Source organism: Hemicordylus capensis, chromosome 4, assembly GCF_027244095.1.
Source record: "Hemicordylus capensis ecotype Gifberg chromosome 4, rHemCap1.1.pri, whole genome shotgun sequence".
Lineage (NCBI taxonomy): Eukaryota > Metazoa > Chordata > Lepidosauria > Squamata > Cordylidae > Hemicordylus > Hemicordylus capensis.
This window is the reverse complement of record NC_069660.1, coordinates 21,279,242-21,291,280: the sequence shown is the minus strand read 5'-3', so window position 1 is coordinate 21,291,280 and position 12,039 is coordinate 21,279,242. Positions and strand designations below refer to the sequence as shown.

General features: G+C 43.3%; 1 long non-coding RNA gene across 6 annotated transcripts in view; it reads left to right on the top strand.

The window, feature by feature from the left end:
• Positions 1 to 12,039, top strand: part of LOC128323329 (uncharacterized) — a 130,291-nt gene that overhangs the window by 34,790 nt on the left and 83,462 nt on the right. For all 6 annotated transcript variants that reach the window (XR_008306208.1, XR_008306207.1, XR_008306206.1 and 3 more), the window contains one exon: positions 404 to 510. This is a non-coding gene — a long non-coding RNA (uncharacterized LOC128323329). The remainder of the gene's footprint in view (positions 1 to 403; positions 511 to 12,039) is intronic.

Here is a 12,039-nt window from a genome sequence, read left to right as displayed (position 1 = left end):
TTTAAAAAAAATATTAAAAATAAAGGGGTGGATCAATTTACTTGAAATTAAATGCTGAGTGCTCTTGTGCAACTGCTTTTGTGCAACTTCAAAAGGATTTCTGAATTGATTTCTTCCTTTTGCAACACTGGGAGTGTGCAAGAGCACACGCACACAAGAAGTGGGGAAGTCTGTGGGAAGTTTGCATGTGCAGAACCTAGTGCCTGTTCTTCCCTCTCCCTCCCAACGAGAGCCTCAAAGTTGAAGCAGTGCTTAATGACAATAGAACATTGGATTGTGCTCCTGGCAGAAGTACTTGTGCAAGAGGGCTGGGAGAAAAAAATATTTCTAAAAATAAAAAATTTGGAAAAGTAACAGAATCGGAACATGCACACATACTCACTTCTTGTCTACTTGGGCACAGGTGAATGCACCAATAGGAATAAGGAGACGAGGCACCCCCTCTGCAACTGTATTTGCCAGAAATTGATGGGATGAATGAAGAGAAGCCTGCTGTATGAACAAGCCAAGGTTTGGAAAACTATAACAAATTGATATCAATTGCAATAAAAAAATAGTGAGGTGCCTGCCCCAGATTTACTCCGATGTATGCTTATTATGTTTATGTTCACTTTATATTTTTTTCGTTCTAAATCATCCGAACTTACACTGCTTCCTCGCACAGTAAAGATCCCCATCTGGAAAACCTCCAAATTATTCAAGGTGGTGAAAATCCAGAGTAGTATATCAAGAGCCCCAAAACATTATTTCCAAACTTGGCGAATGGGCAACAAAATGGAAATAAGATTCAATGGCTAACATTCTGTACAGTCTAACTTTGGCATTAGGAAGCCACAGGGGCAGCTGCACACCTAAAAGGCAGCTCCAGGGCTGTTGCAGAGGAGGGCTGTTACAAATCTTAAAACTGCACAAAAATAACTTGGAGCCAGTTCATAGTTTCAAATCAATATAAGGAGTATTTATTAGAGAACTCAATTCTAGATAGGAAAGTGAGGAGATAGGCTCTCTTGTCTATCTATCTAGCTGGATGCAGATGGATTCTACATCTCTGCACACATGGTGCAGGGAGAGAGGAGCTTGCATGTTGCAAGGAGGAAGGAAGGGAAGAGAAGGGAAGAGGAAGTGGCAGGCAGGCAGGCAGGAAGTCCCTGAGATTAGCAATCTACATATCAAAGGGATAGTGTCAGAGTAGTAGAGAAGGGATGACCAATGTCTTGACCCTCTAGCCCTCTGATTCACTAGTCTGCCCTCCTGTGTCATTGAGACAAGAGACAGCGTATAGTCCTTCACGTCCAACAGTAACTACGTGAAAATTGTTATCGGGGCAAAAAATCTCAAGTTCACAGACACGGTATGGAGTCTGAAATGGTGGTGACTAACCAGGTGCTTTTCTAAATGGCGACTGAATGCAGCTTCGCTACACTTAGACTGGCAGGGAGGGAGTTCATCTGAGGGCCCCATTTACAGTGACGCCAAGATGGCGACAGAAAGTGCTGTCAATGGCATTTTCCAGCATTGCTCCTGATGATTTGCAGTTACTGCACATTATATGCGTCCTACAAAAGCAGCACTTTTGTGCAGTGCTCCGACTGGCTTATCTTTAGGTACTTTCTGCCACTGTAAAGCCATAAAGCTGCCCATCTGCGAAAGCTCCAGAAGAGCTATCTTGGGGTCATTGTGAGAAGGTTCACCTCCCGGCTCCGTTCCTCCCGCACATGTAAGTGCTGGTGCTGAGTTAATCAATCCTGTCCACAGGACTGGCACCTCACGAGTCAGACTTGATGGCCATCAGCACCAACTCTCAGGTTGCCCTCAAAATGGTTAGGCCTCTACTGCCTTGTGGGACATAGATAGTCTCAATCTAATTTCTCACAGCCAGTCACAACAATCCCCTTCTCCTTTGAGCCCCCACCCCCAGAATCCCTGCCTCCCATTCCTCTTAAAACAGAGGCCTAACACTTTCCTACATTAAAGCCAATAGGAGAATTTGTTCTTGACATTAATAGGAGCATCATCACATCACTGTAATTGCCAGTTCTCTGATGTGTCCTAGTGGAAGACAAATGGGAGCAGATAAGTGGAGCTCTAATGAGGGGTCATTTATTCTCAAGTCCATTTTCAAACCATAACCAGCTTTTAATGAATAAAAAAGAAGTGGGGGGGGGGATTAAAAACAAACAAAACAACCCATATATGTATATATATATCTCCCTGCAGATCTGCAGTCATTCTTGCCAAGGCTGTTTTCTCTTCTGGAAAGACAGATGGACGTTTTCTTATAACGGCAGTTGGATACTTTTCTTTTTCCTCCCTTTTTATTTGCCATATATTTTCACCAATGTTCATGACACTAGAATTAGTGACACTAATAATGACAAATCAAGGGGCTAATGTTGTTTGACCTTGTTAAAGTGTGTTATTACATCTCCATGTTCCCACAGTGTAAATGCTGCTCTGCTTAGACATATGTTTTGCTATCTGTTTGTTTTTTATGAATCAGAAATGAATCAGCCTCTGGAGTTAAGTGCCTCATGTAGCTTTGCTTCTTTCCCTCACCATTTCAGAAGGCACTGATGGCGTGGGAAGGGATGTGGACTGGCTTTCTCTCAAGAGAGGCTGGAATAACTAGCAGCCTAAGTCTTTGGGTGCCTACAAGGGTCTGCTGATGTTCTAGCCATGACAGCAGTGCTAGTTCATCAGCATAGGAACATTGGAAGCTGCCATATACTGAGTCAGACCATAGGTCCATCCAGCTCAGTATTGTCTACACAGACTGGCAGCAGCTTCGCCAAGGTTGCAGGCAGGAAGCTCTCTCAGCCCTATCTTGGAGATGCAGCCAGGGAGGGAACTTGGAACCTTCTGCATACAAGCATGGAGATGCTCTTCCCAGAGCGGCTCCATCCCCTGAGGGGAATATCTCACAGTGTTCATATAACACTTACTTTACACCATGTATGGGTTATTTTACAATTGGCTGTGTAATCCTGTCTTGTGGGATTTCTTTAGCTTTCCATATAAATGGATACAATCATAACAACAATCAAATGATGAATTTGCACTTTAAATTTTCTTTCTTAACACAAACAAAAGAATATGCAAAATAAAAAAGGGTTACAGAGGACTTGCTCAGACTCAGGTGTCCAAACTGAGGTTTTTCTTTTTGGTGGTGGTGTTGGCTTGTTTGGGAGTTCTTTCTTGGCTGTGGCGCTGAGATAAAGTTTGTTGTTGCGGGCCCCTCTTCTTGAAGTCTGAAAGTAATAAATATAGGCTTAGCAAACAACCAGCCCACAGGAGTTCTCTAGGCAGGGATCTTCTTCTGCAGGCCTCTGGATCCTCTGAGGATTGTGCCTTTTAAAAAAAAACCATATATGGTAGTCCCTGTACCAAGGAAAACCACAGGGCTCTGTGGGCTCCAGGAGTCTAAATCGACTTGACGGCACACTTTACTTTATTCACCTGGCAGCCCTCTACTGGACAAGCCTATATCATTTAATGTTTTAACCCTTAAAGAGCAGGGGTTACACTCACACATGTGGAAGTCATTCACACAATCAGTGAGGCTCTCCACATGACCGGTGTGGAGAGCCGGATGGGGTTTGGTGGGGAGAATTAGTCAAGCCCTCTCTCCCCGCACACAAGCAGCTAGCCTGCCCTGGGCAGCCGAATTGGCTGCCCACATGGTTACCAGCTCCGCCACGGAGCCAGTAGGGGCAGTGGGGATTGAGGGCCCCCTGGCCCCCAGAAGTCTCCACATGTCCCTCGCAAGTGTGCGGGTCATTCTGGGGAAACCCCCATGCCAGGAGGCTAGTTTTAGCCTCCTGGTTAGGGGTCTCCTCATGAGTTGCCGTGGCGCAGAGCAACACCGTAGTGACTCACGATCCGAAAAAACGGGGTTTGTGGAGCGCTCGCTCCACGAACCTCATTTAATGGGGGGGGGGAATTAGGTGGGCTAGCTGCCAGGAGCTGGGTGGGGTTCACATGTGCAGTTCACATGTGCGTGGGTTCAGCAGTTCACATGTGCGGGGGAAACCGGGCTGGGCTCCCTTAGCCCGGCTTCCTCCGCACATGTGAATAGCCTCAAACATGTGTTCTACCTGGGTTTGGGAGCTGTGTGCGCTCCCAATTTTGAGTTGTGTGGAAGCAAGGAAGGGGGAAAGCCTGGGTAGAAGTGATTGTGTGGAAGCAAGGTAGGAGGAAAAGCTACCCAGGTTTTCCCACACCTTGTTTCCACACAACCAAAACATGAGGGCACACACAAACCCAGGTAGAACACAGTTTTTGATTGTGTGGATGACCTCTTAGTCTCACATTCAAATGCAAACCAGGGCAGACCCTGCTTAGCAAAGGGGACAATTCATGCTTGCTACTACAAGACCAGGTTTCCTCCCATACCAGTTCTCCTGGTAGGAGTCTTCAAGTGTACTAAACATACTGTGCAGGTATAAGGAGGAAGGGACTGTAGCTCAGCGGTAGAGCAAATGCTTGGCATGCAGAAGGCCCCAGGTTCCATCCATGCCATTTCCAGGTAGCCTCTGAAACTCTAGAGAGCTGTTGACGGTCAACACCGCTAATACTGAGCAAGATGGACCAAGGGTCTGACTATAAGGTATATATGGCAGCATCCTATGTACCTATATTTAGAGAAGGACCATTGCTCAGTGACAGGGGCATATTTAGGGTGAGGCAGGCAGGGCACGTGCCCTGGGCGCCACTTGAAGAGGGGTGCCATTTTTTCAAATTTAAAAAATGGCCACCGAAAACAAAATGGCCACCGCACATGCTCAAATGGCCTCTGTGAGGCCCTAGGTCATGCCAGGCCTCACAGAGGCATTTGAGCATGCACGGTGGCCATTTTGTTTTCAGCGGCCATTTTTTTAAAAAAGAATTATTTTTAAAAATGGCCACCGCACATGCTCAAATGGTCCCTGTGAGGCCCTATAGGCCAGTGGGGGGAGGGGAAACCTTTGCAGACCCCCCCCCCCACGGCCTTTAGGAAGCCCCCCGAAGGGGCTACAGATATTTTTTAAAAAATAATAATAATATAAGTAACTACACATATTTGGTTTGGCACTATGTACAGAGAATCAGGGCTTGTGAATACTGAGCTGAAGCTTTTGAGCTAGAATTGTATTCATTTGCTCTTATTTTGCTTCTTGTGATAAATGAGTTAAATGTGATGTCTTAATAATATGACTATTAATGGTGAGTTTGTTTTTTAATCAGTGTGAAATCTTAGTATTAAGGCCCACTGCTAGTTTCTTGCTCTTTCTCTCATTTTAACTGTCTTTCTGAAATACTAGACTATATTCCAAGCAGTGACACAGTTTACTCTGCATATCTGTTAATTATTTTCAGAGTATCTGGGAAAAGTCAAATTCTCCATTTATTTTTAAAACTTATGTAATAGTGATGCTACAATGCACAGTAGAGAATTAGACAGGCACTTCTGTTTAGTTTTCTAAGTATACCTCCACATAGTATTTGGGTATTTCATGAGCCCCAGCATACTGAAATTTGTAGTTTTCCAGCATTTTTTGGTCTGGCTATGTCCACTGCTAAATCTTTTTAAAAGATTAATGAGCTTGACTTGTATTTTTCAGCTGATATTTTGGTAAAGTTATCTGAAAGATGGGTGTCAGATGTTTGGACAGGGGGCGCAATTTCAGTACTTGCCCTAGGTGCTATTTTCCCTAGATACGCCTCTGCTCAGTGAAATGCAGCTATGGATGCAGAAGGTCTCGGGTCCTATCCAGTGTTCTCTCTAACAGGGACCCCCAGATCTTGTTGACTACAACTCCCAGAATCCCCAGCTGCATTGGCTTTTGCTTGGGGATTATGGGAGTTGTATTCAACAACATCTGGGAATCTCTGTTAGAGGGAACACTGGTGTCCCTGCCATCCTGGAGAGCCACTGCCAGTCAGTAGACTAACATAGGAACATAAGAAACTGCCATATACTGAGTCAGACCATAGGTCCATCTTGTTCAGTATTGTCTACACAGACTGGCAGCGGCTTCTCCGAAGTTGCAGGCAGGAGTGTCTCTCAGCCCTATCTTGGAGATACTGCCAAGGAGAGAACTTTTACCCTAGATGCTCTTCCCAGAGCAGCTCCACCCCCTAGGGAGAATTTATCTTACAGTGCTCACACTTCTAGTCTCCCTTGCATATGCAACCAGGGTGGACCCTGCTTAGCTAAGGGTACAAGTCATTCTTGCTACCACAAGAACCTTAGTAATCCAGTTGTTGTTGAACTACAACTCCCATCATTTGTGGCCAAGGATGATGGCAGTTGTAGTTCAACAGCAGTTAAGCAGTGTGTTTTTAATGGTGTTTGTTTTTATGTCTTTTTAAACTTCTTGTGCACAGCCTCGAGCCTTTGGGTGGGGCGATCTATAAATGCAACAAACAAACAAACAGCAACTGGAGTGCCAAAGTGATGTGTGCTTTTTATTTAAATAAAAGAAATAATTTAAAATCTAACTCTTCTTGCTGTGATTTCTTGGAAAGTTATATAAAAGATTGGAACAAACAGTGTCCACCTTCTAAGACTGAAAAGCTCCCCTTTGGTTGTAGATGGTAATTTAAATTCAGCTCAGCAGCTGCTGTCACTGGAATGATCTTTTAAAGCTGGTTTATTCATATATGAACACCCCCAGAGTTCCATGATGCATTTCTACACCCTTCGATTCCCTCAGGACTGTTAGGAATTCTCCACATTCTATTTCTTCCCTATTTGTTCTTATCTTGTGTACTTTGCTCTTTGAAATACTTTATTTAAGCCACCTGCATCTCTTCCCTGTTTTCTCACAACAAATCTTGCCTGACTGGAAGTAAAATTGGCAGACCCAAGCATTTTAGATCAGAGGTGATATACAAGTTGGAGAAGGATGCCATTCAGCAAAGGAACAGAAGAGCATTAGGGCAACCCCCAGCATGACCATTTAAAACCATATGGGAAGCATAAGTATCTCTGGTTAACTCACAGGTTCTGCATGATATGCCAGTTCACAACAGGCTGGATCTTTCCAGGGCTTTATGAGCATTTTCTGAGAATTTTTCAGAGTTCAGGACTGCTCCTCCACTACCAGAGGAGTATCTAGGGAAAATAGCGCCTAGGGCAAGCACTGAAGTTGCGCCCCCTGTCCAAACATCTGACACCCATCTTTCAGATAACTTTACCATAATATCACCTGAAAAATACAACTCAAGCTCGTTAATCTTTTAATATTTCAAAAACTATTTAGCAGTGGACATAGCCAGACCAAAAAATGCTGGAAAACTACAAATTTCAGCATGCTGGGGCTCATGAAATACCCAAATACTATGTGGAGGTATAGTTGGAAAACTAAACAGAAGTGCCTGTCTAATTCTCTACTGTGCATTGTAGCATCACTATTACATCAGTTTTAAAAATAAATGGAGAATTTGGCTTTTCCCAGATACTCTGAAAATAATTAAAGGATATGCAGAGTAAACTGTGTCACTGCTTGGAATATATTCTAGTCTTTCAGAAAGACAGTTAAAATGAGAGAAAGAGAGCAAGAAACTCCCAGTGGGCCTTAATACTAAGGATTTCACACTGATTCAAAGACAAATTCACCATTAATAGCCATATTATTAAGACATCACATTTAACCCACTTATCACAAGAAGCAAAGTAAGAGCAAATGAATACAATCCTAGCTCATAAGCTTCAGGTCAGTATTCACAATCCCTGATTCTCTGTACATAGTGCCAAACTAAATATGTGTACAGTGACATATTATATTAAATTTATTTATTTATTTATTTATTTATACCTGTAGCCCCTTCAGAGGGCTTCCTAAAGGCCGTGGGGGGGTCTTCAAAGGTTCCCCCTCCCCCCGCTGGCCTCTAGGGCCTCGCAGGGACCATTTGACCATGTGCAGTGGCCTTTAAAAAAAAATTTAAATGGCTGCTGGGGGGGGGAGGCCACCACGCATGCTCAAATGGCTTCTGCAAGGCCTGGCATGGACTAGGACCTCACAGAGGCCCTTTAAGAATGCACAGTGGCCATTTTGTTTTTGGCGGCCATTTTTTAAAAGTTTAAAAAATTGCGCCCCCCTTCAAGTGGCGCCCGGGGCACGTGTCCTGCCTGCCCTACACTAGATACGCCCCTGCCCACTACCTCCAGTTCTCTTGTCTACCAGTTTCTTTCATTCCTCACACTTTTTCACATTGACCAAGCTAATGGGGTGGTGGTGGGACGGGAAATAGCAGCAGGGGTAGACATAGTTACAGTGCTCCCTATATTTGTACCTATCTGCCACAAAGCATTCTGAGGATGCTCAGATCCTCTGTTGCCAATAGGAATTCTGGGTACTGTAGTTTTAATTCCTCCTGGTGCATCAGTCAGAATGGATAAAACTGATTGCTCACCTTGGCAGTGCAGGTACAGCTTAGGAACACAAGAAGCAAAATAGGGACAGGGGCAGAAGCTGGATGGAATAGCTGGCACTGAGGCATTAAGAGGCAAATTTCAGAGTGGGGCTAGGCTTGTTTTGGCTTGTAATGGCTTGGGGATTTCCAGACTGGGGGAAATCATTCTCATACATGCCCATTTACAAAATTTGTCTCCATCACTAGTTCCAGTGAATGCAAAATACAATTAAATGGGTCTTTAACCAGCTGAGACATATGTCTCTGCTTAAAAATGCTGGGGGGAGGGGGTTATTTGAACATTGCCATTGTTGCAAAGACTAAACAGTACCAACAGCAAATTCTGAAAATGTACTCTAAAATGTACTTTCAATATTCTGAAAATATACTTTAAAAATACAATTTAATCTTCAGTGTACCAAAGAGTACACCTTTGACTTTTGCTGTTGAGACAAAGTCCTGGATCATGATTATTAAATTTTGGCTGAAATGTAATATATACCATATAGGGCTTCCCCCCACCGCCCCTGATTTTTGAGGGCAATTTCCAATCAGGTTGGGAACTGCTAATTGAACAGAAAATCAAATTCATTGGCCTTACTCTGGGGTATTTATTAGGGATGGGTTATGAGAGTGCAAGATCAATGTTCAGTCAGAAAATGTTAGATATCCAGCACCAGGAGAAACTAAGTAGACTCCCATTAAAACATCTGTATGTGAGTTCCTGGTTCGGAGAAGGCCTATCTAGCTACTTTAACTCTATTACAATCCCTAAATACAGAAGGATGCTTACATTAGCCCGCTTGGATGCTCTTCCCTCAGAGGTGTTAGAGGGAAAATAAAAGAATATTTCATACCTAGAGTGACACTGTCCTTGTGAAGATCAAAATGCTGTTTTTGACTAATCCATTCCTTGATCCAGGCCAGCTTTTGAATGAGGCTTTAGTTGCATGTATTCCAGTCGTGGAGTAGAGGAGGGGCTAACAAACAGCCAGCAGCAAGAGCACAGAAAAGCAGTCTGCACTTGTCTCCCTGTACATAATATCTATGTCATTAAACTATTATTATTTTTGATTCCACACTATTGCCTTGTCCTTCCATACCACAGCTCTTTCGCTTGGATTCTACGATCGGGTAGTGGACTCCCTTGAGCATATATTGTTATATTGTCCCTTTTAACAAGCTGATTGGTCTAGGTTACTTAACTCTATTACAGACATTTTTTGATTCATTTTATTTACATTAGTTGTTAGCCGATCACGGTCAAGCTGTTTCTTATGTGGTGGCCAAACAGAATTAGATTTAAAGTAAAGCCAGTAAAGTTATCTAGTTATAGCTGAAATTAATTTTCAGTTGTGGTATGGCTATGTATCAAGTTTAATAGTGTAGACTAATAACGTAATGAGTCCAACAATGTCTACTTTAACTGAATGATGACAATATCTATCTTATTAATGTTGGCTTTTTCTGGATTGGTCAGATGCCACAGTAAAGTTTGACTGACTGACTGAATTTTACTGTGAAAATTCTCATTTACCTCCCTCACCCAAAATTTGAAAGGCACCTCCAGGTGAGAACCCATTAGAAACAAATACAGGATATGTCATCTTAAAATTTCTCTCCCCCCTCCCTTTCTCTCTCTTACTGCCCACTCTCTCTTTCTCTGTATCTATTGGGATTTTTTTTGCTTCCAAGGATTTTATTCCCTCAGTAACTGATTGGATAATACTAATGAAAAATGTGAGGAGAAAATGAAACATGTTCAATGCAACAGTGATTGAAACTAACATTTGACTGTTTCAGCTTCAAATGAGTAGTAGAAATAAGGGAGACATAAGCCCTATTCACATATTAGTTGAATGCACAATTGTTTACAGTGCACACAAGTATAGATCTGTGTGCACATATCAACAGGTCAATTAGTATTGCATGTGGACAAGAAGCAAACGGCATGCTTAAGCAGAAACTAACTAGTGTAGCTGCAGAAACAAAATGATTATAATCATGCAATGTTAAGTCTAAATCTTCCTTATGGCCCTTCAGGGCCAGGCAGTTTAACCTTACAATCCAACTGGCCCCTTTTCACAAAAGGACCCTGTTTGGGCAAGGAAGGTATATTTTGTGACGCCCAAAATGAGAAATCTGACATTGTGTGTTGATATTGCAACCAGCTTCACCAGAGAAGTTTTAGAGTTCTGATGTTTGCAACAAATACAACAGATATATATAAACTGCTTTTCAACAAAAGTACCCAAAGTGTTTTATATAGATATAATAAATAAAATGACTCCCTGTCCTCAAAGGACTCACAATCTAAATAAGAAAGACAAGATAGACACCAGCAACAGCCTCTGGAGGGATGATGTGCTGGGGATGGATAGGGCCAGTTACTTCCCACTGCTAAATGAAGAGAATCACCACTTCAAAAAGGTACCTCTTTGCTCAGTTTGATAGTACCCAAGTGTTCTCCATTTCTCACATGTAGCCCCATCCAAATGTAAACCAAAACAAACTCTGCTTAGCAAAAGGGATAATTGGTGCTTGCTACCGCAAGAACAGCTCTTACACTCTAGGAAAGCAAGCCTGTGTTTCTTTGCACATAGCAACCTAGGAAGATGCTTTATACCAACTCAGATCCCTGGTCCATCTAGCTCAGCCTAATTCAGACATTATAAAATCACTCCGCTGCGGCCCTGTACAGTGGGATGAGGGGGGGGGGAGGTCCCACCCCACCCCTGCATCAATCAGCAGCACGCCCCACTGCTCACGCTCACAATGGGGCTTGTCTGAAGAGGGAAAAGCCCAAAGCATGATGGTGGTCACTCCCATGATTGCAAGACTGGATTGATCTGGAAGAGCTCACTATCAACAACAACAAAAACAACGAATATTTATATACTGCTTTTCAACAAAAGTTTCCAAAGCGGTTTACATAGAGAATTAATAAATAAATAAGATGGATCCCTGTCCCCAAAGGGCTCACAATCTATCACACATTGGGCTCTTCCCGCTTCAGACAAGTCCCACTGTAATCATGAGTGGTGGAGCACACTGCTGATTGATGCACTGTAGATGACTACAGTGGGGTGATTTTCTAATGTCTGAGTGAGGCTATAGTTATTCACATGTTGGGCCATTTCAGACAATACTTGTCTCCCTCAAGCCAGCCCATGTGATTAAAAAGGGGACGGACATACCAAGAGTGCACATATCCTTACCAGGGGCATAGCAAGGTTGGAGGGGGCCCAGAGACAAGATTTTAAAATGCCCCCCCCCTCACTGAAGCTCAGCTCATGAAGTAAAGAAATCTTAAATGAGGCTGAATAGTGGTAACAAATTGTGGACAATGCAAGTCATTCAATGGTACTAGAGAAAGACCTGCTGTTCTGGTAGCTCCAGGTCTTAACACTCACATCAATTTCGGAGGATGAATCCAACTGAAGGAAGCCTGGGCGGGTGCGCGGCTGGGGGAGTCAGTCATGTGACTTGCCTCTGGGGGGGCCCCCAGACAACTGTCTCCCCTTGCCCTATGATAGTTACGCCCCTGATCCTTACCTCTTTCCTGGGCTTTCAAACTAGTATTTGGATCATATATATAGTGGCAGTTCAACTGAGCTGCCGACAGCTCCCATGATAAAAGAA